The sequence below is a fragment of the Plecotus auritus genome (genome assembly GCF_963455305.1).
Source record: "Plecotus auritus genome assembly, chromosome: X".
NCBI lineage: Eukaryota > Metazoa > Chordata > Mammalia > Chiroptera > Vespertilionidae > Plecotus > Plecotus auritus.
This window is the reverse complement of record NC_137784.1, coordinates 25100266-25127018: the sequence shown is the minus strand read 5'-3', so window position 1 is coordinate 25127018 and position 26753 is coordinate 25100266. Positions and strand designations below refer to the sequence as shown.

The following is a 26753-nucleotide window of genomic DNA, read 5'->3' as shown; positions in this document are numbered from 1 at the left end:
TTCTCTTGGGGTTTTTATTTTCACTTTATTGTTTTATTTATTATTTTTTTTAAATTTTCAATTACAGTTGACATACAATATTATATTAGTTTCAGGTGTACAACATAGTGATTAGACCTTTGAAGTACTGTAGGTTTAACATATATTGATTCTTCCTGAATGGGGATTCTCATAGTAGTGATTTGTACTTTTATTACATAATTACTATGAAGTTCTCTTTTACAAAGATTACTGATGGTTATAAACAATAAGTAAACTCATTAAAGGCTTATACATGTAACTTTTTTTAAAATATATTTTATTGATTTTTTACAGAGAGGAAGAGAGAGGGATAGAAAGTTGGAAACATCGATGAGAGAGAGACATCGATCAGCTGCCTCCTGCACGCCCCCTACTGGGGATGTGCCCGCAACCCAGGTACATGCCCTTGACCGGAATCGAACCTGGGACCCTTTAGTCCGCAGGCCGACGCTCTATCCACTGAGCCAAACCAGTTAGGGCTACATGTAACTTTTGAAAGAATTGGGGAAATGGATAAAATTTACTAGGTACATTATTTGGGGAGATTTGCTAGTTATATATGTTAAGGAAATATATACTCTATATAGATGTCTTTATTATATTTTCATTCTATCAAATATTTTCATATTCTATTTAAAAAATCATAACTGCAACTTTCTTCATATATCTCTTTTAAGTTGGCTAGTTTAAACTTGTATATAATAGGCTCTGTAGTATGTATACAAAAAAAATCAAACTGCAACCAGATCAGAGTCTATGTACTGTTTAATACTTACCACAAAAGGAATTTTCTCAGTGCAGTTTTCCACCATTGCAATATTGTAGGAAACCTAAACATACAAGAAATTATAGCCTTGTATATGTAAGAGTGTGGAAATGAAATGTGCTGGAATTGCTAGATTTGCTGGAATTTCTTTTTACAAGAAAACTTTATTTTGCTGAGTAGAGCAATTTGAAACGTTCTCGAGGAAGTGACTTTTATAAAAAAAACTATGCTATGAATGGGCATTTTGAAATTAAAGACCTTCTCCTTTTGTCAAAAATGTATACATTTTTAGAGACTCATTGATTTTCTTTAAGATAATGTTTGAATAAATCGGTGATTTATTTGGTGTAGTTAATTGATGCATGAAGCTGAAATTTCTTAATACTGGAAGATTCCCCCAGGAAAACGTATGTCAGGGCTTAGGTATGCCCTTTATCTTTGGCTACTTTTCTTGCAAAGCTAAACAAAGGAGATTGGGTGCAAAGAGTTGTATGACTCAGCCTTATCTTCTATTAAATTCCCATCCATGTTTTCACAAAGCTAATTGTATGCAATTGAACAAGAAACTTAATCTGCTTTGTAATTATCAGTAAATAAAAATAATTCTACCACACATTACTCTTTGCAATTTGGGATGTGTACACCTTATGTGAACTAATAATATCCTTATAATCTTTATAGAGGTGGGAGGTACTATTTTATACTTATTTGTAGTTCTTGTATATCCTCCCTTTCCTTTCCTTTTCTTCCCTTTCCTCCCACCTTCCTTACTCTCCCTGACTCTCTAGGCTCTTTTATCACCACCCTCCCATTGAAAACTCCAAGACTTAAAGAATATTATGCGCATCCTAAAATAAAGGAGCATAAGCCAAGACAAAGAAATAAGCCTCTCCCCCCTAATTAATACTTTATTGAGTTGCCTTTTCCAGAAGGTTTTCTCCAATGCCTATACTGGCAGCACATTTTTACCTCATTACCATCTCATTAAGGTACTGCTCAGGTATGACTCATTAATAAATTAATTATAAATGAACTTAATTTTGCTAGACTCGATTTTTTCTCTTTACCTTTGTCTAAATATTAAAAAATATCTAATATATTCTAAAATATGCAAAATATTAATTTACCTATTTTTAAAACATAAGCTATTGAAATGAACCTAATGTTATCTTTTAGAAAAGAAAAAGAATGATTACATTGAACGGGGAATTATATATTCTGCCTGTTCCTAAAGGTAGCACATCAGAAGATAATGTTATACATAGTTAGGTTTGATAAGTTTATGTCTTAATTATTTACTAAGAAAAAAAATAAAGAATTATTTAGAGGGCCTCAGCCTATACTGCCTCCTACACTTTGTTTCTGATCCATTTCAAAATAACTTAAGAAAGGTTATTCAATTCATTCAGGTATTTACTTGGTGGTTTACAAGGAAGGGTGAAATTTTTATAATGGGGAAGATAGCCAGGCAGGTGACTGTCTCCTATGGAAAACATAAATTTTTTAAATTATTTTAAAAGTTCCCAATATCTTAGAAACATCAGTTATCCCCATTTGACCCAAAGTTCAAAAATCTGACTTATACTCATTGAAGTTTTTGTGAAGCTGTTAAATTGAAACAATCTGACCTACCTTGGAATCCCTGCCTATAAATGTGTTTTTCTCCCAAAAGAGATAATATCTGGTATGAGCCCCTAATTTGCCCTCATTGTATCACTTAACTGCCATCTATTCTTAGATGGAGGATATCATTTTTATAGTTATACCTAATTTGTATTTTTATGACTGATCATGGTCTCATTCTACTCCTAAACTTACATCAAAAATCCCCAATTTCTTTTTCACCTTCAATTTATCTGTCTTTTCTGGAGCCTCACCCTGTCCAAAACTCCTGCAGGCACTCACACCCATGTGTATGCCACCCCTCTCCAACACACCACTTCACTTTATCTTGTTAATGTACTATTAGGTGACTCTTTCTTTCACTTACCACGTTCTATAGTCCATGATTTATTTATTCATTCATTTATTTTAAAATAATTATATTTACTCACTAAATCAAATGTCTTCTTTTCAGTCCTTAGGCTTTCTGCCATAATTGAAACTCTATTCCCATATCCTCTAGACTCATCAGGTTCTTCTTCATATCTTACTGTTCTGTATCTCTTTCATATCTAGTCCTTTCTCCTCTTCCAACTCCCTTAGCACTGGAGTCTCATGGAAGAACCCTTGACCCTCTTATTTATACTCACTCTCTCTTATCAATATAATTTAACCTCCTGGCTTCAAGCTATATGCAGATGACCATTTTATCTATGTTTTCACCACTTCCAATGACTTGATTTACAGCCACATTTCCAACTCATTTTCAACTCTTTGATATGTGTCTATACCTTGATATGCACTGATTTCTCAAACCTAGGATGTCCCAAAGTGAGCTTTGTTTCATTGCTCTTGAACCCATTTCCTGTCATTTTTTTCACTATGTCAATGAGAATATTACTCAGCAGTCATTGAGACTTAAATATGTGGCATGCTCTTTTGTCTCTATATTGATCTGATATTCGGTAATGGGACATGTAAAGTCAATTCTTTCTCCACATTTCTCCATTATTTCCCTTCAATGTTCATACATGTCCTCTGATTCAGGCCCTCAATACTTGTTTTCTAGATTACAGAAATAGCTTTGCAATCAATATCACTATCTTTAGTTTAGCCTTCTGTGAATCAGATTAAATTTTACTAACAGCTTTAATAATATCAATTACAAAACTTTCTTCACTTTCTTTTGCCTTTATAACAAAAATCTCCTAAATCTCATCAGGAAGCTCCATGACCTATTAACAATTTATATTGTCATGTTTATTTCAAACTAGCCGATCTCATGTTTTCTTTACTCCACTCAAATTCATTCACTTGCTCTCCTCCATAAGGGCCAAGCAGTTTCTTGTCTTAGCTTTTATGGTTCTCTCAGCCTAGAGTGACTTTTGTCTCCTTTTCAAAATGGCCAATTTAATCCAAATTTCAAAGCCTAACCAGTAAATGGCAGAACCTGGATTCAAGTTCAGATTTATCTAACTCCAAGCTCATAGCCTTTATATTAACACTGAATTTTCTCTACTATGTTTCTTATATGTAGGATTACCCACATATGGAGTAGTATTCATTTTTGTAATCACTTAACACTTATTTATTAATCACCTACTATGTGCCAGGTAATATTATAGAACCAAGTGACATATCAATAAACAGATATATAAAATATCCTGCCCTAATGGAGGGTGTATGCTCATAGAAGAATTATAATATGTAAATAAGTAAAGTAACATTCCAATTAATATGTAAGTAATATGCCTTACGTAAAGTAAAATTTAGTGGTAACTACTAAAAAAAAAGATGAAAATAGAATACATGGTACATGGCAGAGAAAAGTTAAAATTTGAGTTTGGGTTGTCAGAGAAGGACTCACTAAGAAGGTAAATTTCGAGTAAAGACTGGAGAGATGTGTGGGCATGTAAGGGAAGAGAAACCCATTAGAAAGAACACAGTGCAAAATCCCTGAGTTTTGGGGATACTTGGACTATTCAAGGAAAGTTATAGAGGAGGAACACAGTGCTAGGACATGGCATCTCAGCTGTAATAGTAGACCAGATGACATAGTGTCTTGAAAGGAATGTTGATGACTTAGGTTTTCTGTTTTGTTTTGTTTTTTAAATCAGTGAGGTGGAAAGCAATTGGAAGAATGACATAAACTTATATATTTTTCTTTTTATAATTTAAAATTTTGTTTAAAGTTTATTGATTTTAGAGAGAGAGGGAGAGATAGAAACATTGATGAAAGAGAGAGAAACATCAATGAGCTGTCTCCTACATACATGCTACTGGGGATTGAGCCCACAATCTGGGAATGTGCCCTGACTGGGAATCTAACCAGTGACTCTTGTTTCATGAGTCAATGCTTAACCACTTAGCAACACTGGCTGGACAAACTCCTATTTTTTTCAACATGGCTGCTGTGTGGCAAATAAATTAAAGGGACAAGGATGGACACAAGGAGACTAGTTAGAATGCTATTGCAATAATCCAGGTAAGATATCCTTTGGATATCTACCTGGAAGTAGGATTGCTGGATCATATAGTTGTTCTATTTTTTAATTTTTGAGGAACATCCATACTATTTTCCAATGAGCATGATGCAGAGTAGTTGAATTGTGAATATGCTTTGGACAACCTACAGTATTTGCTAATACAATCTGGAACATGTGTTTGCTATATTCTTTGAAAATATTTGCTCATGTTTTAAAAAGCCAAAGAGGATAGATAAAACTTCTAGGAGGCATTAAGCATAAATCATAAGTAAACTAGTAGACAATGCAATAGGCATGAACCCCATGAGTTAAATTTAGCTGATGAGGAAACAAATAGTCTTGTGAGACACAGGCAGAGGTTAAAATGTATGTTAAAGTATAGAGAGTAACAACCTATTACACATATTAAAAATAGATCGGATAAATAATGGAATACACATGAGTGTTACTTGTGAGTGGAAAGTGACGAAAACACCAAATCGTAATGTATGGTCATATCACCTCTGGGCTGACAGCTACATCATTCCTGAATTACTCACCCTATAATGATACTGTGGTTTCATTATGGTCTCCTAAGTGCTCTTTACATTAAAAATGCCAATAAATCTCATAGCTATTTAGTAGGCTAACTGATGAGCTACAACAATAGGTCAGGTATACTCATTCCTGCATCTCTCCAGTACATGGTAGCCTTGGGCATCTTCTGTCTATTGAACCCCTTGCTCAAATATCATTTCTTGTTCTGTCCACATCATCAGCAGTGAAGGCTGATACAGCAAAGCATATGAACATTGTATAATCCAAGATTTAAATAATGCAATCCTTCTAACTGTTTGACCTTATCCCAATTGTGTTACCTTCACATCTGTGTCACCTCGCATCTTGTCATATACTTTAAATTTATTTATTTTTTACATTAAACATATTGGCATGACATTGGTTAATACTAACATTACATAAGTTTCAGGTGTACATCTTTATACTGTGACATCTGTATACTCTGTTGTGTGCCAACCACCCAAAGTCTAGCCTCCTTCCATCACCATATCTTGACCTCCTTTATCTTCTTTGATGCCCCCCCCCCACTTTCTCCTCTGGTAACCACCATTCTGTTGTTGGTATCTATGAGTTGTTTTTTTGTTTTGTTTGTTCCTTTTTGTTTTATATCCCATACATGAGTGAAATAATACAATAGATGATGGGATTTGAACATATTCATTTGATTGGTGAGCCTTTGTGTCTCAGGATCTCTGGGATGTCATACTGATAGCAGAATTGAGGTCATTGTTCATCAAGGTCATGTTCCACATTACATAGTAGATATGAATTATGACAGAATTGGAGGGACCAAGGATTGCTGTAAGGTTTTGGCTTAAGAAATTTGAAGAATGGAGTTTCCAGTGATTAAGACTGGATAGACTGTAGGAGGGGTAGGTTTGGGAGTAAGTTAGGAGCTCAGTTTTGAACATATTAATGTTGAGATGATCATGAAACTTTAATACACATAAACCTAGAGTTATAAGTTTAAAGTTAAAGATAAGTAATTTGGAAGTCATCAGCAACATAGATGGTATTTAAACTCATTGACCTTGATGATACCATTTAGGAAAAAAGTACAGATAGATAAGAGATCCCAGGACTCAGAGATGAGAAGCAATCAGCAAAAGAGATAAAAAGGGTGACCAGAAAGAGGAGAGGAAAAAGGAGGAGAGCGTAGTATTTTGGAAGCTGGTAGAAGAAAGTGTTTAAGGGAGAGGAGAGTGTTTAACAGCATTGAATGTTGCTAATTAGTTCAAGTAACATTGGGATGGAAAACTAACCAGTAAAATGCCAGTGGGTTAGGGTCCTGGGAAATCCTGATATATAGCAGTTATTACAGTGGAATTATTAATAACAACACTATTCACACTCAAACATACCATTTTGGCCAATAAGTTAATATGCTTACTCTAGCTAATATTTACTCTGATAAGAACAATGTCAGTGGAGGGTGTGTGTGTGTGTGTGTCGATGATTGGAATGGGTTCATGAAAAAAGGAAAGTGAAAAATCCTACACTGAATAGCTTATGTTCACATGGAGAAAGGTGTATTTCTCTTGGATTAACCTATCCTGCTAACTGATAATGAATGCCTAAATTAGTTTCCTCTTCCTGCTGTAACAAATAGCCAAAACTTTAGTGCCTTAAAACAACATACACTATTATCTTACAGTTCAGAAGTTCCACATGGGCCTCACTGGGCTAAAATCAAAGTGTCAGCAGGACGCCCTTCCTTCTGGAGGCTCTAAGGAAGATTACATTCCTTTGTTTTTTTTCCATCTTTTTAAAGGCTTCCCATGTTCTTTGGCCCATGCCCCCATTCATTTTCAAAAATAACAAGTGCAACTTGAGTCTTCTCGTATCACTTTGACCTACTCTTCTGCCTCCCTCTTCCACTTTAAAGGACTCATGATTACATTGGGACCAACTGCATAATCTAGGAAAGTCTACCCATTTTAAGGTGAGCTGATTTAGCAAACTTCATTGCATTTGCAACCTTAATTCTTAATTCTTCAGTGCCACTTAATTCTTCAGTGACTAGGACATATGCATCTTTGGGGGGCTGTTTTTCTGCTCACCACTGCCTAATACCTTGGGATGCAGATTGAAGGAAGATACCCATTACTTGCAAGCTAACAATAAGACTGGTATTATGTGGCTTTTTCCAGGTACCTGCAAGTATCAATTTGTCCCCTTCCTCTTTGTTAACTGCACATGAGCCTCTTCCTTCATCCAGAGGCATTGTGAAACCAGCCTTATCCTGGAAACAGTGTAGCAGAAAAAGAAACAAGCAAACATCTACATACCTTTATTTCTGCATATAAGGCCTTATTGATCTTTCTGTTCCTTGCACAGCTTGGGGCAAAGATCCCACTCTTCAACAGCTCACAAAGTAAAGGAATCAGGCTATGGAAAATTAGTCATACTTTTCTTATATCTGATAATTTTATAATAATAAATGGGATTCATACCCTAGCAATCTTGCTAGAAAAAAAAGAGGCACCTCTTTTCTTTAGCTAACATTTATAGTTTTGAAATGCATCTCATTTGGTCAGTTTAATAAACTTGTGGAATCATTTTATTACACCCATATTTTAAGTGTGTGTGTATAAAATTTTAAATATTTGCAGTTTTTCTTGCAGTGTGAGAGAATAAGCATCTTTATGTGTGTGTAAGAACTGGGAGGATTTATTTTTCAAGGAAATTTTCATGTTTCCCAATTTTTATCAATAAGAATAGCATATTATCAGTTAGCAGGAATTATTTATACATTAAGTACATTAGCCATTTTTTATGACATAGAATACAAATAACTTTCATCGTTTGTTACTTTTTTTAAATTTGCAGTATTTTTCTCCATTTAAAATATTATTTTATGTTGTTGGGAATTATTAATAGTTTACTTTATGGCTTTTTTGTTGGTGGGGAAGGAAAGTTATAATTATAAAGTACTCTGAAAAAAAGTTCTGAAAATTAACATGTTTGAAAGAAAAATAGAAAAAAAATAATAAAGTGCTCTGCTATTGAAAGGGTGCCTTTAAAAGATTCTTCCATGGTTTCTTCTAGTTATGTTTTTTGAACTTTGATCTTACTAAAACTGTACAAGTTTCAAAGTTTAGAACACTTTTAATCTTTACCCAGAAGCTACACAGTTGTTGAAACTATCTATTGATTGATACATGTTTATTACAATCTAAATGTATGCCTCTTTTAAGGATGAGGACACATTTCCTAGCATATTTTTCCTTTCATTTTATTTGATGGAATCATGTCACATCTTCTTACCTAAACCAATAAGGGTAAACCAAGACTGTCTTAAACCAATCAAAAGCCAGCCAACCTTGAATCACATAGCCAAATGGGACAGGATGATTCCTGAATCAAATAAGATTCTATTAGAAAGTAGAGAAGAAAAATGCATGTTGGATAAGCAGCCAACAGTTATATTAAACTATCCCAGGGCTTGATGGAATTTGTATCCAAGGCCAGAAATTCTGCTGTGACCCGGAAGGTAATTGAGATAAACTGAGAAATGTACTTGGTATTCCAAATGCAAGGAAACATTAATTTTTTTAAATTAAATTTATTGGGGTGACATTGGTCAACATGAACATATAGGTTTCAGGTGTGGGTTTCTGTTACAAGATATTGCACTGTGTGCCTACCACCCAAAATCAAATCTCCTGTCACCATGTATTAAGACCCACTTCTCCCCCAACACCTTTCCCTCTGGCAACCTCCACATTGCTGTTTGTATTCATGAGTTTCAGTTTTATATCCCACATATTAGTGAAATGAAACCACATTTATTCAGGGAAGCACCAGTTCTTCAGAAGGAATGTACTAATTGAGCAAGGGGTGAGAGCCCAAAATCTGGCATCAGAGAGACTTAGGTTCACATTCTGCCACTTTCTAGCTATATGGCCTTATGAGTTTCTTGCTCTTTCTGGGCCTCAGTTTCCTATGTTGGTCATGATAATTATATGTAAATCATAGAACTGTTAGGATGAGTAAGATGAATTACATCAAGAACTTTCCATGGTATAGGCACATTGCAGGCTCTCCAAAAATGACACCAATATCACGATTACTATTTTAAAGGCATCAGCAGTTAAATGAAAATTTGTAGTCTGATCTGAGGGCCTTAGATTTTTTTTTTATCAGTTCTCCTATGGAATGGTAATACTCTAGGTTATAAATGGATTTATAAACAGACTTTTGAATCATAAACTGTGTAGAGTTTGGCAACTTCCGGAGTTAATATACTGGATAAAGGATTCTAAGGAAAGGGTGTGCTTTTTCGCTATGATGTTGCTGAGAAATAATCTTGGAACCATGCCAAGTGGAGTATAGCTAGGCTTCCTTTTAAAGCATAAAAAAGCACTTGTAGGTGGTTTTAGGCCAAGTCATCCTAAGTAGGAAAGAGATAGGGGAAGAGGAGGTTCTTCACTGTCTCTTCCATCAACCCCTCTCAATACAACTTTTCCCTTAGCCTGAAGCCAGATTGTACAGAAAAATTGGCAAACAAAGGGTCCAAAGCCAGCCAGTGGGGAGTGTTCCTTGGATTAAAAGCACCATTGATCTGCTTTGTGGAAGCCTTTATACTTTCTGATGTGATTGAACAAGTGACCCAGGAACAGAATCAACAGGTTTGAGCTTAGTTCTAAAGATCGGTGCACTGAAGATTTCCAAGCAGAAGTTTTTGAAAGTGGAAGGAGTGTTAGAAAAAAATATAGGTAATAGTATTACTTTGAACAAATATACTCTTACCATTCAATATTTTATCTATAAAATGGAAAAAGAATCCCCAGCTAAGTAACATCATCCTGAAGCATTGAGAGTCAGATATCCTAAAATTAGAGGTGTCAATTTTATTCACTTACCCAACAGTATGCATTGAACACAGGCTCTATATTAGAACTCTTCTAGTTGTTGAAGGACTTTCAGTGGACAAGATGGAAATGCTGCTTGCTTTCACAAAGCTTAATATATAGATAGAAAAAGAGACCAACATATTTTAAAAAGCAAATTTGAAATGACTATAAATTGTTTTAAACACTGTGAAATAAACATACAAGGGCTGAAAATTTAAAAATAATGAAAACGTTAAGTTATAGGAGCATTATCTAGATAAAGGTATCAGTCGAGCCTTCTCTTTTTTTATATTTGTAGTTTTTTAAAAATCTAAATATTTTTTAAAATATTGTTGAAGGTATTACAGATGTCCCCCTTTCCCCCCATTGACCCTTTCTAGTCCCCACCAGCCCCCACCAGCCCCCACCCTAGGCCTTCACCACACTATTGTCTGTGTCCATGAGTTATGCATATAGAGTAGACTTACAACTTCTTTGGTTAATCTCTTCCCACCCACCCATCCACCCTCATTCCCTCTGAGATTAGTTGAGCCTCCTCTTCAACTGAAAACTGGTGGATGAGGGGAAGCTAATCTAGTTCAAGCTCCAGCCATACTATCTTAGTAGCTCTCTGTGGGACCTGAATATACCATTCTTTCGCTATGACTCAGTTTTTTCATCTCTAAAATGGAGAATATTTCTACTTTACATGGTGATTAAAATAATTAACACAGTATGTGTGTGTAAAAAGCCTTTACTCACCTTCTTACACAGCAGGTCAACTTTTATGCATTATTATCATGTTTATAAATTGTGATATAAATTTAAAATAACCTAAATCTAAAAATGTAGAAAAAAATTAATTCTAACCTTTGGCAAAGATACTTGGAGTTTCTGGAAAAGATTGTAGTTTAACCAACTGTGCTGATGGGACTTTTCCCATCTGTATCTTGATACCAGAGATAGGACCAGAAACGTAGCTGTGAGAGATACAGAAATAGAGTCAATTTCTGCAAAACTATGATACCTGAAAGTACTCAGTTACTTCATGTTTATTACATTTTATGGGGAATTGTGGGTTTATAAAGATGGAAATATTTGTTGGATGGAACTAAGCTAATCTATTTGTATAACAATTATAACAATCTCAAAAAAGTTATCAGTCGTAATCATTAATATAGTGTTTGGATTGCTTCATTGTAGACTGATGTAGTATATCCTGTTTAGCTTTATTTTTGGCCTCTTAAAGAGTTTTAATGTGAAATATTTATTTAAATACCTTTGCCCAAATAAAACAAATATCTGAGGAAGCATGATGTCTTTAGGCTGTGTTACAATTATCTTTCATCTTCTTACTTGCCATGTGGTACAAATGTTTGTCTCTTAGATCACCTGTGTGGTAAAGTCACACTTACTAGTATCTTGTTCTCCTGTTATTGTTGCCATGTAGCAAATTACCTCAAAATTTAAGAGGTTACATAAACAATAGTTATTATTGTCATTATCTATATTATAAAAGGCCTGTGGCTGTAACACTGTAATGACCAAACGAATGGTCACCGGGAGGTGCAAGGAGCACTCTTGGACCCGCCCCCAACCCCCCCCCCAGGTCCCAGCAGCATCAGCGGAGCATTGTGGGGCGCTGTCAGCATCCAAGGAATGTTGCGGGGTGCCAACAGTATCGGCGAAGTGTCGCAGGGCACCGGCAGCGTCTGAGGAGAGTCGTGGGGCACTGGCAGTGTCCATGGAGCTTGCGAGGTGTTGCGGGCTGGTGGACATGGCAATGATGGCAGGCTAGGCCTAGGGGACCCTGCACGTGCACGATTTAATTGTGCACTGGGCCTCTAGTCTATAATAATAAAAGCATAATATGCTAATTAGATCAGACAGCCAAACGACCATCTGGATGTCATTCTGGATGTCCTTCAGGATGAAACTGCCTCGGTGGAGGCCAAGGCAGAGGCTGTTAGTGGTGGTGAGGCAGGCAGGGGAGCAATTAGTGGTGATCAGGCAGGCAGGCAGCATGGTTAGGGGTGATCAGGCAGGTATGCAGAGTGGTTAGGGGTGATTAGGCAGGCTGATGGAGGCAGTTAGGGGCAATCAGGCAGGCAGGCAAGTGGTTAGGGATGATCAGGAAGGCAGATGAGCAGTTAGGGGTGATCAGGCAGGCAGAGTGGTTAGAGGCAATCAGGCAGGAAGGCAGACAAGCAGTTAGGGGTGATCAGGCAGGCAGGCAAGCAGTTAGGGGTATGAAGCAGGCAGGCCAGCAGTTAGGAGCCAGGGGTCCCAGCAGTCGGACATCCCCCAAGGGGTCCCGGATTGCATGAGGGTGCAGGCTGGCTGAGGGATCCCCCACCCCCTGTACACGAATTTTGTGCACTGGGCCTCTAGTCTATAATAATAAAAGCTTATTATGCTAATTACACTGGACATCCTTCCAGATGACCTTCTGGATGAGGCCACAGTGGTGGGGGCTGAGTCCCTTGCATGAATTTTATGCATCAGGCCTCTAGTCTATTATGATTCTGGGAGCTAACTGGGACAGGATTTCTCATGCAGTTGCAATAAGACTAGCAGAAGCTGGAGTCATCCCAAAGGCTTCTTCATTCACATGTCTGGTGGCTAATTTTGGACCTTCAGGCAAGGCAGTTGTCTAGAACACCTGCTTGTGGCCTCTCCATGTAATTTGTACTCAAAATGCTGCCTGGGTTCCAAGAGCAAGTGATACAGAGAGTACCAAGCAGAAACTGTATTGCCTTTTGTGGCTTAGTCTTGAAAGTCACATAGTATAATTTGCTCCCTAGTCACAGTTTCATTCATATTCTAGGGGACAGAATATCATCCCAACTCTTGATAGAGAAATGTCATTGTTACATTGTAATAAGAGTACATAGAATCTGAGATATTGTATCCATCTTGAAAAATACAATCTGCCACAATTTATAAGATTCTTATGAGGGATAGTGATCAATTGAACAAAGGCTAGTATGGTGCCTAATGGGTGTTCAGTAATGAGTACTATGCTTACTGGTGACTGTGCTTATTTTTTTTTTAAATATATTTTATTGACTTTTTACAGAGAGGAAGGAAGAAGGATAGATAGTCAGAAACATCGATGAGAGAGAAACATCGATCAGCTGCCTCCTGCACTCCCCCCACTGGGGATGTGCCCGCAACCAAGTTACATGCCCTTGACCGGAATCGAACCCGGGACCTTTCAGTCCGCAGGCCGACGCTCTATCCACTGAGCCAAACCGGTTTTGGCTGACTGTGCTTATTTTAAGTAAGCTTTTACACATCATTAAATACCCAGGCTACTGATTAAGAAGTTTGAGAATGTATTTGCTCATAAGTATTGTAGAGTAAGTTCTGGAAGGTGATCAATTGCTTTCCAACACACATGACATTTCAAATTCACTTGGGAAGAATTTATATATGCTATTTAATATGAAAAATATTAAGTAGATGGAGTACCCTCAATCTTCTTAATTTTATTGTTGAAGAAACTGAAGTCCAGAGATATTACATAATTAGACTAAGGATACAGAGTAGAAATACTGGCTCTAGGATCTGATATCCTGAAGTTTTATAAATATGATTTCTATCCTAGGGTTGTAAATATTTTAAGCAAATTCACTATATTTTCCCATTTTCTGTAGAATAACCTCTAGTTTCTACATTCATCAAGTAATTTGCTTTCCTATTTTTCTTCAATTTTATTGTTTATTAGAACGTGTTTGTTCTCAGAAGTATTTTAATAATTATTCCTTCATTAACGTTATTAATCCCTTTTTTTTCATGAACCCATACTTAAAGTGTGGTAGCATCAAAATTAAAATGGATAATAACCTTGATTGCTAACTTATTTTATACTAGAGGCCTGGTGCACGAAATTCGTGCATGGGGTGGGGGGTGTCCCTCAGCCCAGCCTCCACCCTCTCAAATCTGGGATCCCTCAAGGGTTGTCTGATTTCCTATTTAGGCCCGATCCCCTAAACAGGCAGTTGGACATCCCTCTCACAATCCAGGACTGCTGGCTCCCAACTGCTCACCTGCTTGCCTTCCTGATTGCTCCTAACCGCTTCTGCCTGATAGCCTGATCACCCCCTAACCACTCCCCTGCCAGCCTGATTGATGCCTAACTGCTCCCCTGCCAGCCTGTTTGCCCCTAACTGCCCTCCCCTGCAGGGCTGGTCACCCCTAACTGCCCTCCCCTGCAGACCTGGTCCCCCCCAACTGCTCTCCCCTGCAGGCCTGGGTCCCCCCCAACTGCCCTCCCCTGCAAGCTTGATCACCCCCAACTGCCCTCCTTGCAGGCCTGGTCCCTCCCGACTGCCCTCTCCTGCTGGCCATCTTGTGGTAGCCATCATGTGTCCACATGGGGGCAGGATCTTTGACCACATGGGGGCAGCCATCTTGTGTGTTGGAGTGATGGTCAATCTGCATATTACTCTTTTATTAGATAGGATAGAGGCCTGGTGCATGGGTCGGGGCCAGCTGGTTTGCCCTGAAGGGTGTCCCGGATCAGAGTGGGTGTCCCCTTGGGGCGTGGGGCGGCCTCGATGAGGGACCTGTGGTGGTTTGCAGGCCGGCCACGCCCCCTGGCGACCCAAGCGGAGCCCCTGGTATCTGGGATTTATTTATCTTCTATAGTTGAAACTTTGTAGCTTGGAGTGGATGCCTGGGCTGTCCAGGGTGTGCAGAAAGCTTGGCTTCCTCCATCGCCGGGGAAACCCAAGCCTCCCTCCTGCTCTCTCTGTGGCTGCAGCCATCTTGGTTGGGTTAATTTGCATACTTGCTTCTGATTGGCTGGTGGGCGTGGCTGGTGGGTGTAGCAGAGTTATGGTTAATTTGCATATTACTCTTTTATTAGATAGGATAAATATATTTCTTAAAATGTACAATTATCAGTTACCCATGTGCATAATTCCATCAGAACATATCTTTACATCTTAGTGGTCTTTGCCAAAGAATAATATTAGTGCAAAAGTGGAATAATGCTAATTTATTCAATGAAAACATCTTACTAAACTTGCAGAGCAACATAGGTAAATGTGTGGTAAATATATGTAAATCCTATTTAATCAGATCTCAAATCTACTGGCAAATGTTTTATTTTAACTAAAACTTTACTCCCTTTATCTTATAAAGAAAAAAGATAAAATTGTTTTGAAGGAATATCATATTTAGTAGTAATTAATTTAGAGTCATTGTGAAACCAACATGCCATTAGTATTTTGGGTGATGGTGAACTTATGATAAGAATGCAGACATTAAATTTTTTAAACTAGGGAAATGTTATAAATTAAACCCTTGGGGGAAAAGTATCTTTGAAAGAATTAATGATAGTTGAAAGTATTGTTATATGATTCCTTATTTCCAGATCATCTGCCTCTTGATTCAGTTACAAAAAGTCATGTTCCTCTTTTACCTATATCAAATCCCGATTTGGAAGATTAGCATTTTAAATAATTATTTCTATTAGTTCAGTTACTCATGGTGTAATGATGCCCATGATGAGAGCTATATATAACAATAGGATTACTTCACAATAAAATTTACTTACAGTGAACATTTATGAAAATGTTTATTACGTTTCTCTGGGATCTCTGATTAATTTAAAATCTTAGTACATTTCATCTTCATTATAACATGTCCCAAGGAAATTTATGGCTGAAAGATTAGCATTATAAAAGGACGACTTTAATTAGAAATTTCTATATTGTGGGTCAGATTGCTAAATCTAGGGACAATTACCTGCTTCCTGAGATATGTAGTTCTCTCTCTCTAAAACATTAAAATTTACTTTATAATACCTCAAAAAGTCATTTTCAAGTGGAATTTTAGATCATTAATGGAATTAGAAATAAGATGTGCCCATGGATTCTTCTCCTTCTCTTTCATCATTTAAATTTCATGTGAACCAGGCAATTAAAGGTTTTTTACCTATTTGGTACCTCAAATAGTTCAGGAACAAGTATGCCAGAAGCATTGCAGTATTACCATTAATTTACTAATTGCTCATTGCCCACTTGATCCTAGAAGCCAGGAATGAATGTGAAAGTACTTATTAAGCTCTTAAAAATTGTACTATTTTTATTGCTTCATAGCCTATGATTATAGTAATTATTTATTGAGTATGTGAAGGTATTTATTAAGGCAATTCTAGTTGTTTCATGTATTGGTTAGAATTTATACATGAACCATCTATAATAATAAAAGTGTAATATGCTAATTAGACCGGACAGCCAAGCAACCTTCTGGACGACCTTACAGATGAAGCCGGGGCTGCGAGGGCTGAGGCTGCAAGGGCTGAGCCCCTTGCACGAATTTTGTGCATCAGACTTCTAGTTATAAATACAGATAAAAGTCAAATAATAAACTAGGAAATTATTTGTAACATTTATAACAAAATTTTTGTAGTCCTCATATATAAGTAACTCAGTAAATGAATAAGAGAAAGCAAAACATTCCAATAGGAAAATTAAGAACATGAGATAGAAAATTACAAAAGAAAAAAGTCAATATATCAGTAAGTATACAAAAAGACATTCTACTTAATATAGATATACTTAGTACAATATTATGAAACATTAAAATTCATGCAATAAAGGTATAATTATTGCCATGTTGTAAAGATAGCTTTGCTATATGGTTAGTTAAAAAAGAAATTGACAAATAATATATGAAATATAATGATATATTATATATACGTAAATAAATATATATGTCTATGCATGTCTATGCACACACAACTTCACACATATAGTAGTAATGAATGATATACAATATAAAACAATGAAGTCAATTTTACCTACCATATCAGCAGATCAGAAGGGTGATAATATCCACAGTATTCTAGATGATAAGGAAATGGAAAATATCATGAATTGTGAAAGGGCTTATGACAGAATAAATTGATGTTTTCTTTCTAGAGCATAATTTTTAAATCACAAAATCTTAAATATATAAAATCTGAGATTTGTATTCATACCTCTAGAAATTTGTCTAAGGGCAATAAAATGATGAGTGCAATGATGTAAGTAAGAAATAGTTAAAACACATTTTTAAGAGTGAAAGTTTATGGTTCTATACAAATTTTACAATTATTTGTTCTATTTTTGTGAAAAACACCATTGGAATTTTGATAGGGATTGCATTGAATCTATTGATTGCTTTGGGTAGTGTGGACATTTTAACAATATTAATTCTTCCAATCCATGTGCATGGGATGTTCTCTCATTTATTTGTGTATCTTCTTTAATTTCTTTCAACAATTTCTGATAGCTCTCAGTGTATAAGTCTTTCCCTTCTTTGTTTAAATTTATTCCTAGGCATTCTATTCTTTTTTGTGTAGTTGTAAATGAAATTGTTTTCTTTCTTTTTTTTAAATATATTTTTATTGATTTCAGAGAGAAAGGGAGAATGAGAGAGAGATAGAAACATCCATGATGAGAGAGAATGTTCAATCGCATGCCTCCTGCTTGCCCCACATTGTGGATCAAGCCCACAACCGGGCATGTGCCCTGACTGGGAATTGAACCATGACCTACTGGTTCATAGGTCAATGCTCAACCACTGAGCCATGCCAGCTGGGCTGAAATTGTTTTCTTAATTTCTGTTTCTGCTTGTTCATTTTTGGTATATAGAAATGCAACAGATTTTTTATATTGATTTTGTATTCTGCAACTTTATTGAATGTATTAGTTCTAACAATTTTTTGGTGGAGTCTTTAGGATTTTTACATATATAATATCCTGCCATATGCAAATAGTTTCAATTTTACTTCTTTCTTTCCAATCTGGATGACTTTTATTTCTTTTTCTTGCTTAATTTCCCTGGCTAAAAAATCAATTCTATGCTGTATTAAAGTGGTGAGAGTTGGCATTCTTGTGTTGCTTCTGATATAAGAATTGAATATGATGTTAGCTGTGGGCTTGTTATTAGGGCATTTATTATAGATAAAACCTGAATATCTATCACTATGGGATTGGTAAAACTTACGGTATATATACTTACTACAATATTGTGAAACATTTAAAATTCATGTTTTAGAGGCATAATTATTGCCATGTTGTAAAGATAGCTCTGCTATGTGGTTAGTTAAAAGAGAAAGTTTTAAAATAGTATATAAAATATAATATATATATATATATATATATATATATATATATATATATATATGCATGTTTATGCACATGTAATTTCACACATATACTACCAGTAATACCAAATGGTTATATAGTTTATATGTTCTGTTCTAAGTTAGATGTATGGACTGTATATACCCATTTCCCTAGTCCCATGCCCATAACTAGGATTCCAAGTCATATATTCATTTAATACCCAACCTTATTTGTAGTTATTCATGGAACCCATTAACTTTAATAGAACATTCAAACATTTAAGGAGATAGAAAGAAGCCAAAGAAAATATCTACTGTATATTTAATGTAGGTTATTCTCTATCAGGTGCATTGCTCTCATCTCCCCCTCCCTCCCAAGTCCCTGGAAGAAGTAGCCATGCCTCTTGGGATAATATTCATGTTAAACCACAGAATGGATGACTTGGTAGGAAAGGATAACATTTTCAAACCAATTGTCTTTGGAAAAAGCAACAGTCTATTCTGTTAAACTTTTTATTGTTTCAACCTTTCTCTCAGAGGGAAAATATTTCTATTTCCTTGCTATTTTTCATATTCCTTGTAGTTTACTGATTTAATAACTTCATATTTAATTATTGGCTTGGGTATATAAGATCATTTTTGCTTATGTGGTGCTAATATTTTTCATTGGAAATTTAAAAACTTGGTAACTGGGTATTTACTGACATTATTTTTAGAAAAATAAGCCATTATTACTCAATGGCCCTTGAAAAATTGAGGCAGTATGTCTAAATAGCCTCCTAATATAATCAGTAAACAGCTATTGAGTAATTATTATGTACTGGCTGTGAAAAGCCATGTCTTGCATGGCTTGGGTTTAGGATCGGGAGAAGGGCTGTATAAAAATGATGAGACTAGACAAGAAATATGAATTTGGAAACGGGGCCAGGTGGAGAGTCTTTCTGAAGAAGAAAGGCTTTGCTGGTGCCCAGGCCCTGCCAACCTTTTATTCAATTTTAGATACACATATTGCCCTTAGTCAGGCCAGCAATTCCAGTAGCAGACAGACTATCTTAAAGGTCAGTAAATATTAGTAAAGATTTACATTGAGACTATTTGTTCAGGAAATTGATTGAGCCACCATTGTCTCAACTAAACAATTGGTGCATAGCTTTGGCCCTTGTCAAAGCTCAAGGTCCACCAGCATTCCAGGTTCCTTGTTTACACTTTCCTAATAGCATAAACCAGTGGTCGGCAAACTCATTAGTCAACAGATCCAAATATCAACAGTACAAGGATTGAAATTTCTTTTGAGAGCCAAATTTTTTAAACTTAAATTTTTTCTAATGCCACTTCTTCAAAATAGACTCGCCCAGGCCATGGTATTTTGTGGAAGAGCCACACTCAAGGGTCCAAAGAGCCGCATGTGGCTTGTGAGCTGCAGTTTGCCAAACACTGGCATAGACAATGGGTAGCTTCCAACATCTCCCCCTTTTCGCTTTCTTAATGAATCTTGAAAAGTGAATGCCACCTGAAGGGTTTGAGTCCTTTTAAGACTCTTCATTCCGCATCTACAAACTAGAAATCCTATCTAATAAAAGAGAAACATGCAAATTGACCATCACTCTGCTATGCCCACCAGCCAATCAGAGCAAGTATGCAAATTAACCCAAATAAAATGGCCACTGGCCACGGAGCTGGAGCAAACAGGAGGCTTGGGTTGCCCCCCGGCAATGGAGGAAGCCAAGCTTCCTGCCTGCCCTGGCCGGCCCTGGTCTCCGATCAAGGCAAACAAAGTTTCAATTATAGAAGATAAATATATCCCAACAAATATGGTAGTGGCCATGGAGCTGGAGCAAGCAGGGGGCTTGGGTTGCCCCCGGCGATGGAGGAAGCCAAGCTTCCCGCCTGCCCTGGCCAGCCCTGGCCTCTGCTTAAGGCTACAAAGTTTCAATTATAGAAGATAAATAAATTCCAGATACCTGTTTCCAGCCGGCCCTGGCCTCCACTTGGGTCACCGGGGGGTATGGCTGGCCTGCAAACTACCACAGGCCCCTTGCCCAGGCCGCCCCACATCCCAAGGGAACACCCACCCTGATCCGGGACACCCTTCTGGGTAAAACAGCTGGCCCCCACTCGTGCACCAGGCCTCTAGCCTGTCTAATAAAAGAGTAATATGCAAATTGACTCTCACTCCAACACAAGATGGCTGCCCCCATGTGGTCAAAGATGGCTGCCACCATGTGGACACAAGATGGCCATCACAAGATGGCCAGCAGTGGAGGGCAGTTGGGAAGGACCAGGCCTGCGAGGGAGGGCAGTTGGGGGCGATCAAGCCTGCAGGGGAGGGCAGTTAGGGGAGACCAGGCCTGCAGAGGAGGGACATTGGGGGCGACTGGGCCTGCAGGGAAGGGCAGCTGGGTGGGAACCCAGGCCTGCAGGAGAGAGCAGTTGGGGGGGACCAGGCCTGCAGGGGAGGGCAGTTAGGGGTGACCAGGCCAGCAGGGGAGGGACGTTAGGGGCAAACAGCATGTCAGGGGAGCAGTTAGGTATCAATCTGGCTGGCAGGGGAGTGGTTAGGGCAGGGGTCCTCAAACTTTTTAAACAGGCGTCCAGTTCACTGTCCCTCAGACCGTTGGAGGGCCGGACTATAGTTTAAAAAAAAGCTATGAACAAATTCCTATGTGCACTGCGGGCTCGGGACGAGTCGGCTGCTAAGCAGGACAGGCAGCGGCACCCGGTGGGCCAGATAAATGTCCTCGGCTGGCCGCATGTGGCCCGCGGGCCGTAGTTTGAGGTCCCCTGGATTAGGGGGTGATCAGGCTGGCAGGCAGAAACGGTTAGGGGCAATCAGGAAAGCAGGCAGGTGAACAGTTGGGAGCCAGCAGTCTTGGATTATGAGAGGGCAGTCAGACATCCCTTGAGGGGTCCCAGATTGGAGAGGGTTCAGGCTTGGCTGAGGGACACATCCCCCACCCCCGCCGTGCACCAATTTCATGCACTGGGCCTCTAGTAAACATGTAAGAACAAGAATGAGACAAGCAATAGTGGTTATGCTAAGAGGCAAATGTAAGGAGATCCAGTGGAAGGGATTAAATTCTTTCCTGTCCTTCTTAAATTGTTGCCAGGCATCTAAGGAATTAGTTTGTAAGTTTGCCTGGGATAATTGTACAATGTGCGGTTGTAATTCTAAAATATCAAGGGTTGTGTTACCTTTACCCCAAGCACCAAGAAGGTGATTTTTTATTGATTCCCAAGGGTGTAAGGCACTATTATAGGGAACAGGGGTAACACAAATCTGGGAAAAATTATAATGACACTGCAAAGATATTATTTGCTCTAAGCTGTGGAATTTATCACCCATCCACAAGACTGTAGTCTTCAGTGATGATAATTCTATCTCAAACTGGCTGTCAATTCTTTTTTGTATAGACAAGGTCTCAGTTACATTTTCCTTAACTTGTTGTACAAACTGAGAAGTTTGAACAGTTTGTACCATGGATGAAGCAGCAATGCCCACAGAAGTAACATTATGAGGGCAAAGAGTCCTGCAATTAACATTCCAATAAATCTTTTTTGTCATTTTAAGATTTTGACCAGATCATGTAACAGTTGGTAGGTTTGATGAGATTCCCAAGGCTCAGTTAGGTTAATAGAAACCCAAGTGAAAGCAGGTTGTTTTAAAATCATGAGGGAATCTTTGTGGAATGTAGAATTAATACAGTGGGATAATGTGCAGCCTGTGCATGACACCTCATACAGATTGCTTGTAGCATAAAGGCACATCTGGATGGGTCCTGAGAGGAGTACAAATGGATCAAATACACAGGCGGTGGCAAATACTGTCTTATTGGGAATTCCCCATAAGGTATGAATGGAATTATCTGAGCTATAATTAAAACTATACCATTTAATAGGTGCAAGTGCAGCAGCTAATTTCCATTGCGTATTTTGTAGGGACCAATTGTCATGTTGTAATTGAGATCCAACAAATCCTCCTCTATGCCATGAGATGGTGTGATTAGCTTCAACATGTAGACAGGATGCAGTCCCCTTCCATTTTAGGATGTGATTATTACTATACGCAGACCCGTAGGTGCTCCAATCCACAAAGGAAAAACTGTCATTAAGTTTGCTGCTGGTGGGGTGGTCACTATAACAGTCTTGCCAATTAATTTCTTCCTCAGTGGGGTGCCATTCATAAGACTTTTTACATAATGGCTTAGTGGAGGGATGTCTTAGTAATGTTACATTTTCTGCACCTCTCCCAGGAGCAAGTAGTGATAGTAGATGTATTTGGGCTTTTGCTTCCCTCTCCTTTGGTGTCCATGCTAACCAGAAGCCTCTCTTTAATTCTATACACAAAGGATCAGTGGTTTGATTCTGTGTCATACAAAAGGAAAGGTGGGTGGTGACACCCATGTAATTATACTTTGCCCATATACTTCCTTGTCCCACCCATGGTCCTCCTGGGTGTCCAAGGTTCTTGGGATTATTGGTGACTACATTAGGCAGGGGTTCAGCCCACATAAGGGGTCTTACTCATGGAGGGTCAGGAGCATAAGTCCAAAATACTTCCCCATTTGCCCCTGGTAGTATTATTGCACAGTTGATGACTGCTAGCATGGCAAGAAGGACGTTCTCAGGTGTTCTTGGGGTTTTAGTTTCCTCACAAATTTGCTCAGCTTTCTGGGTCGTCTTCTTCACCATCCCCCAGGTGACCTCTGGGCTGTTTGTTGTTCCCCTCATCCTCCTCCCACTCCTTATCTTCAGTGGGTTGCTTGAAGCTGCTGCTATCTGCGGCTAAGGTAGTGGATTATCTGCAGCTGCAAGGCGTGGCTCCAGGTGAAAGGTCCTCATTAATCTGGCCAGTTCCTCCCTCAGATCCACGTTGAAGTTTAATATTTCTTGCAGGAATCCACACAGGCTTGGAGTGGTTTTCTGGAAATACACAAGCGTACCCTCGACCAAATGTTAACAGGGGGCCGGGGCCCTTCCATAAACCAGACTCAGGATCTTTCCATTAACCAGACCATTTTCCTTTGGCTTATTCTGACACCAGAAAATTTTGAGGCTTCTAAAGGTTTAAAGTTCAAATTAAGTTAGAAGAAATTATATGGTTATAATAATAGAATGTATGAAGTATAGAAATTTGTTTTTGAGAAAAATCATTCTTATATTTTCTGTGGAGAAATTAATAGTTCAAAATATATTGTAGTGCTCATATGTACTGTGTACGGTAAAATTTCAACCTAGAATATAATATTTTATTGGCCTAATTAAAAAAGAGGATTAATTCTATAGTCTAAACCAAATTTTTAATATAAAAACTGGTTTAAATTTAATTAATATCTTTTAGAATGATTACAAAAGGCATGTTGATAAATGTCAATCTAAAAACTGCTGGCTGTTCACTTTTAATTATCATTAGAAAATTAAGGTTTAAATATTGTATACTTCTAATAATAGAAGGTAGGACATACATTTTAAAGGAAAAGGAGGAAAAATTTCTATACAAATAGCTAAAGGTATATACAAATTAATAACAAAGATTATTAGAGTAAAAATGCTCTAGGACATAAAAAGAAGGTTTGAAGGCTAATTTAAAAATATAAAATTTGTGAAGGGTATGTATATAATGGAAGAGAAAAAAGGAATTTTAAAAGAGAGAAATAAATTCTAAAGTTAATTATTTGCAAAGGTTGTAAAAGGGTCATAAAATCTCAGGAAAGTTTAAACAAAGGCTAGATCACTACCCTTATCAAGTTACGTATGCAGATGAGCACTAGCCAAAAAGAATGCTATTTATGCCCTAACTGGTTTGGCTCAGTGGATAGAGCGTCGGCCTGTGGACTGAAAGGTCCCAGGTTTGATTCCGGTCAAGGGAATGTACCTTGGTTGCAGGCACATCCCTAGTAGAAGGTGTGCAGGAGGCAGCTGATCAATGTCTCTCTCATCGATGTTTCTTTCTATCCCTCTCCCTTCCTCTCTGTAAAAAATCAATAAAATATGTTAAAAAAAAGAATGCTGTTTAAAAGAAAAAATTAAGCTTAATAAAAAGGAGAAATTTTAAAATCTCCCCCTTTTCATTTTCTTAAATGGATGTAACATACTATACTCTTTGGACGCTTTGGCCTTTTCAAAGGTCCTATGGGTCAGGAAATTGATTGGGCCACCATTGTTTCGACTAAACAGTTGGTGCATAGCTTTGGCCCTTGCCAGAGCTCAAGGTCCACCAGAATTCCGAGTTCCTTGTTTAAACTTTCCTGATAGCGTAGACAATGGGTAGCTTCCAACAACTGGCAACTACACCAAAGCTTCATACAAGATTCTGGTTTGGAGAATTACTAATGTATAACAATATGCAGGTTAAGGACTGCTGCTGAAATTTAGTAGTAGCCACTTAACAATATTTGGTTTAATGTTATCTCTATCAGCAAGGAGACTCTATTCATTGTGGTCATTCAGTGACTTGGCATGATGAAACAGCCACCATCTACCAGGTGTCCTCAAACTACGGCCCACGGGCCACATGCGGCCCGCCGAGGACATTTATCCTGCCCGCCGGGTGCCGCTGCCTGTCCTGCTTAGCAGCCGACTCATCCCAGGCCCGCAGTGCGCATAGGAATTTGTTCATAGTTTTGTTTTTTTTTAAACTATAGTCCGGCCCTCCAATGGTCTGAGGGACAGTGAACTGGCCCCCTGTTTAAAAAGTTTGAGGACCCCTGATCTAGACTATTTCCAGTGACTGTGAAAAGGGAAAGAAAGCTCTGGAATTTATTTTACTGGCAATTAAATAATTGGACACAAAGTGATATATGTTATCTCAGCTCCTAGCTCATTGGCCTCACCCACTCACAGAACATTAAGAAGTATATTTGTATTACATGTCTCAAATGTGAAAAGCTGTACATAAGCATGGGCAGCATTTATGAGTGTTAAAATATCTGCAATGATTTGTACAGATATCAAAAGAAAAAATGAAATAGGAAATAAAAACATGATCATTCCTTCAAGAAATTGGTTTAAGTGATATATATTCATGTATAAAATATTCATTTCCAAATATAAATGAAATAAAGCAATTCCACTTGCTAAAAACTAATGAGAGCACATATATTTTTTGACTATTACTAGTATTTAATTTTCTAGTAGAAATACCCAAAATTGCAGTAGAAGACGCCACAAGATGATGAGCACTCTGTTGGAAGAAGTGCTTAAGCCCAGACCAGATTATGAGACCAGTTATAAAAGTGAATCAGTCATTGGGCACTTGATTCACTAACATGTTTACCTAATACGTGCAGAAACCATATAGCTGTCCAAGATGACTTTTGGCTGCTTGTAAACACAGAATCCATGATCCTAATCAATGATTCTTGTTAAACAGTGGTATCAATTATGGAGTGGGTGACAGTGAATCAAGCATAGGGGACATATATGACTGTATTCTTGCCCGTTAATAATTTACAAATTGATTAAGTAGAGACTATGTTTGGAGTAGCTTTGAACCTGGAATAATTTGGCTTTACATTCAGAAAAAAAATTAAAAATCCCTATGTGCTCTCTTTCCTACATATTCCTCCCTACTCTCTTCCCTATCACTCAGTTCCAGATGCACTTGCCTGCTAACTTTGCTTCTAATAGACAAGATATGCTTCCAACTCAAGGATTTTACTCATGTGTTTCCCTCTTCCTGGAAAGCTCTTTTCTAAATATTTACGTAACTTGCTTCCTCACCTTAATCAGTCCTCAGAGAAAACTTTTCTGACTACCCTATTTATACCACCACAGTTTCTCTCTTTTTACCATGCCTCTATCACCACCAACATTATATTACATTCTTATTTATAGGTTGTTTTCCTCTAATGAATATAAATTCTAGGAGAAGGGACTCAGAGTCTAGAACACATGGTAGGTAAGCAAAAGCTGTTGGTGGGATGAATGATTAAATAGCATATTCTTTTTATATGTCCAATTATCCAATTATATTTAACATTCTAGGATAGAAACAAGTGAACATCATTATTTAGGGAAGCAGCTATTCGGATATATGCATTAGTGCTGTCCTCATGACCTTAATAAATTGTTCAGGGTTTTAGAAGCAGCTCTTACAACCTGAACTCTGTAGTGACAGAGTTTTACATCTTCGTCCTTTACTCATTATAAATTATTACTCCTATCTGCCTTATTTGAACAGGAGATCTACAGAATAAAAATTACAAGGTAGGATAGACTAGATTTTAAACATCTGGTTTATTTTCTAAAGTTACCTCAGGGGTTGGGGAGGTGGTAAAAATACTGATTCACAAGCCTATTAGATGAGGTTCGTGAACCTGTAATTTATACAGCCATCCTGCAGTGGTACATGGATAGGTAGG

General features: G+C 37.7%; 1 protein-coding gene across 1 annotated transcript in view; it reads left to right on the top strand.

Moving 5' to 3' along the window:
* DMD (dystrophin) overlaps window positions 1-26753 on the top strand; it is a 2407712-nt gene that overhangs the window by 594319 nt on the left and 1786640 nt on the right.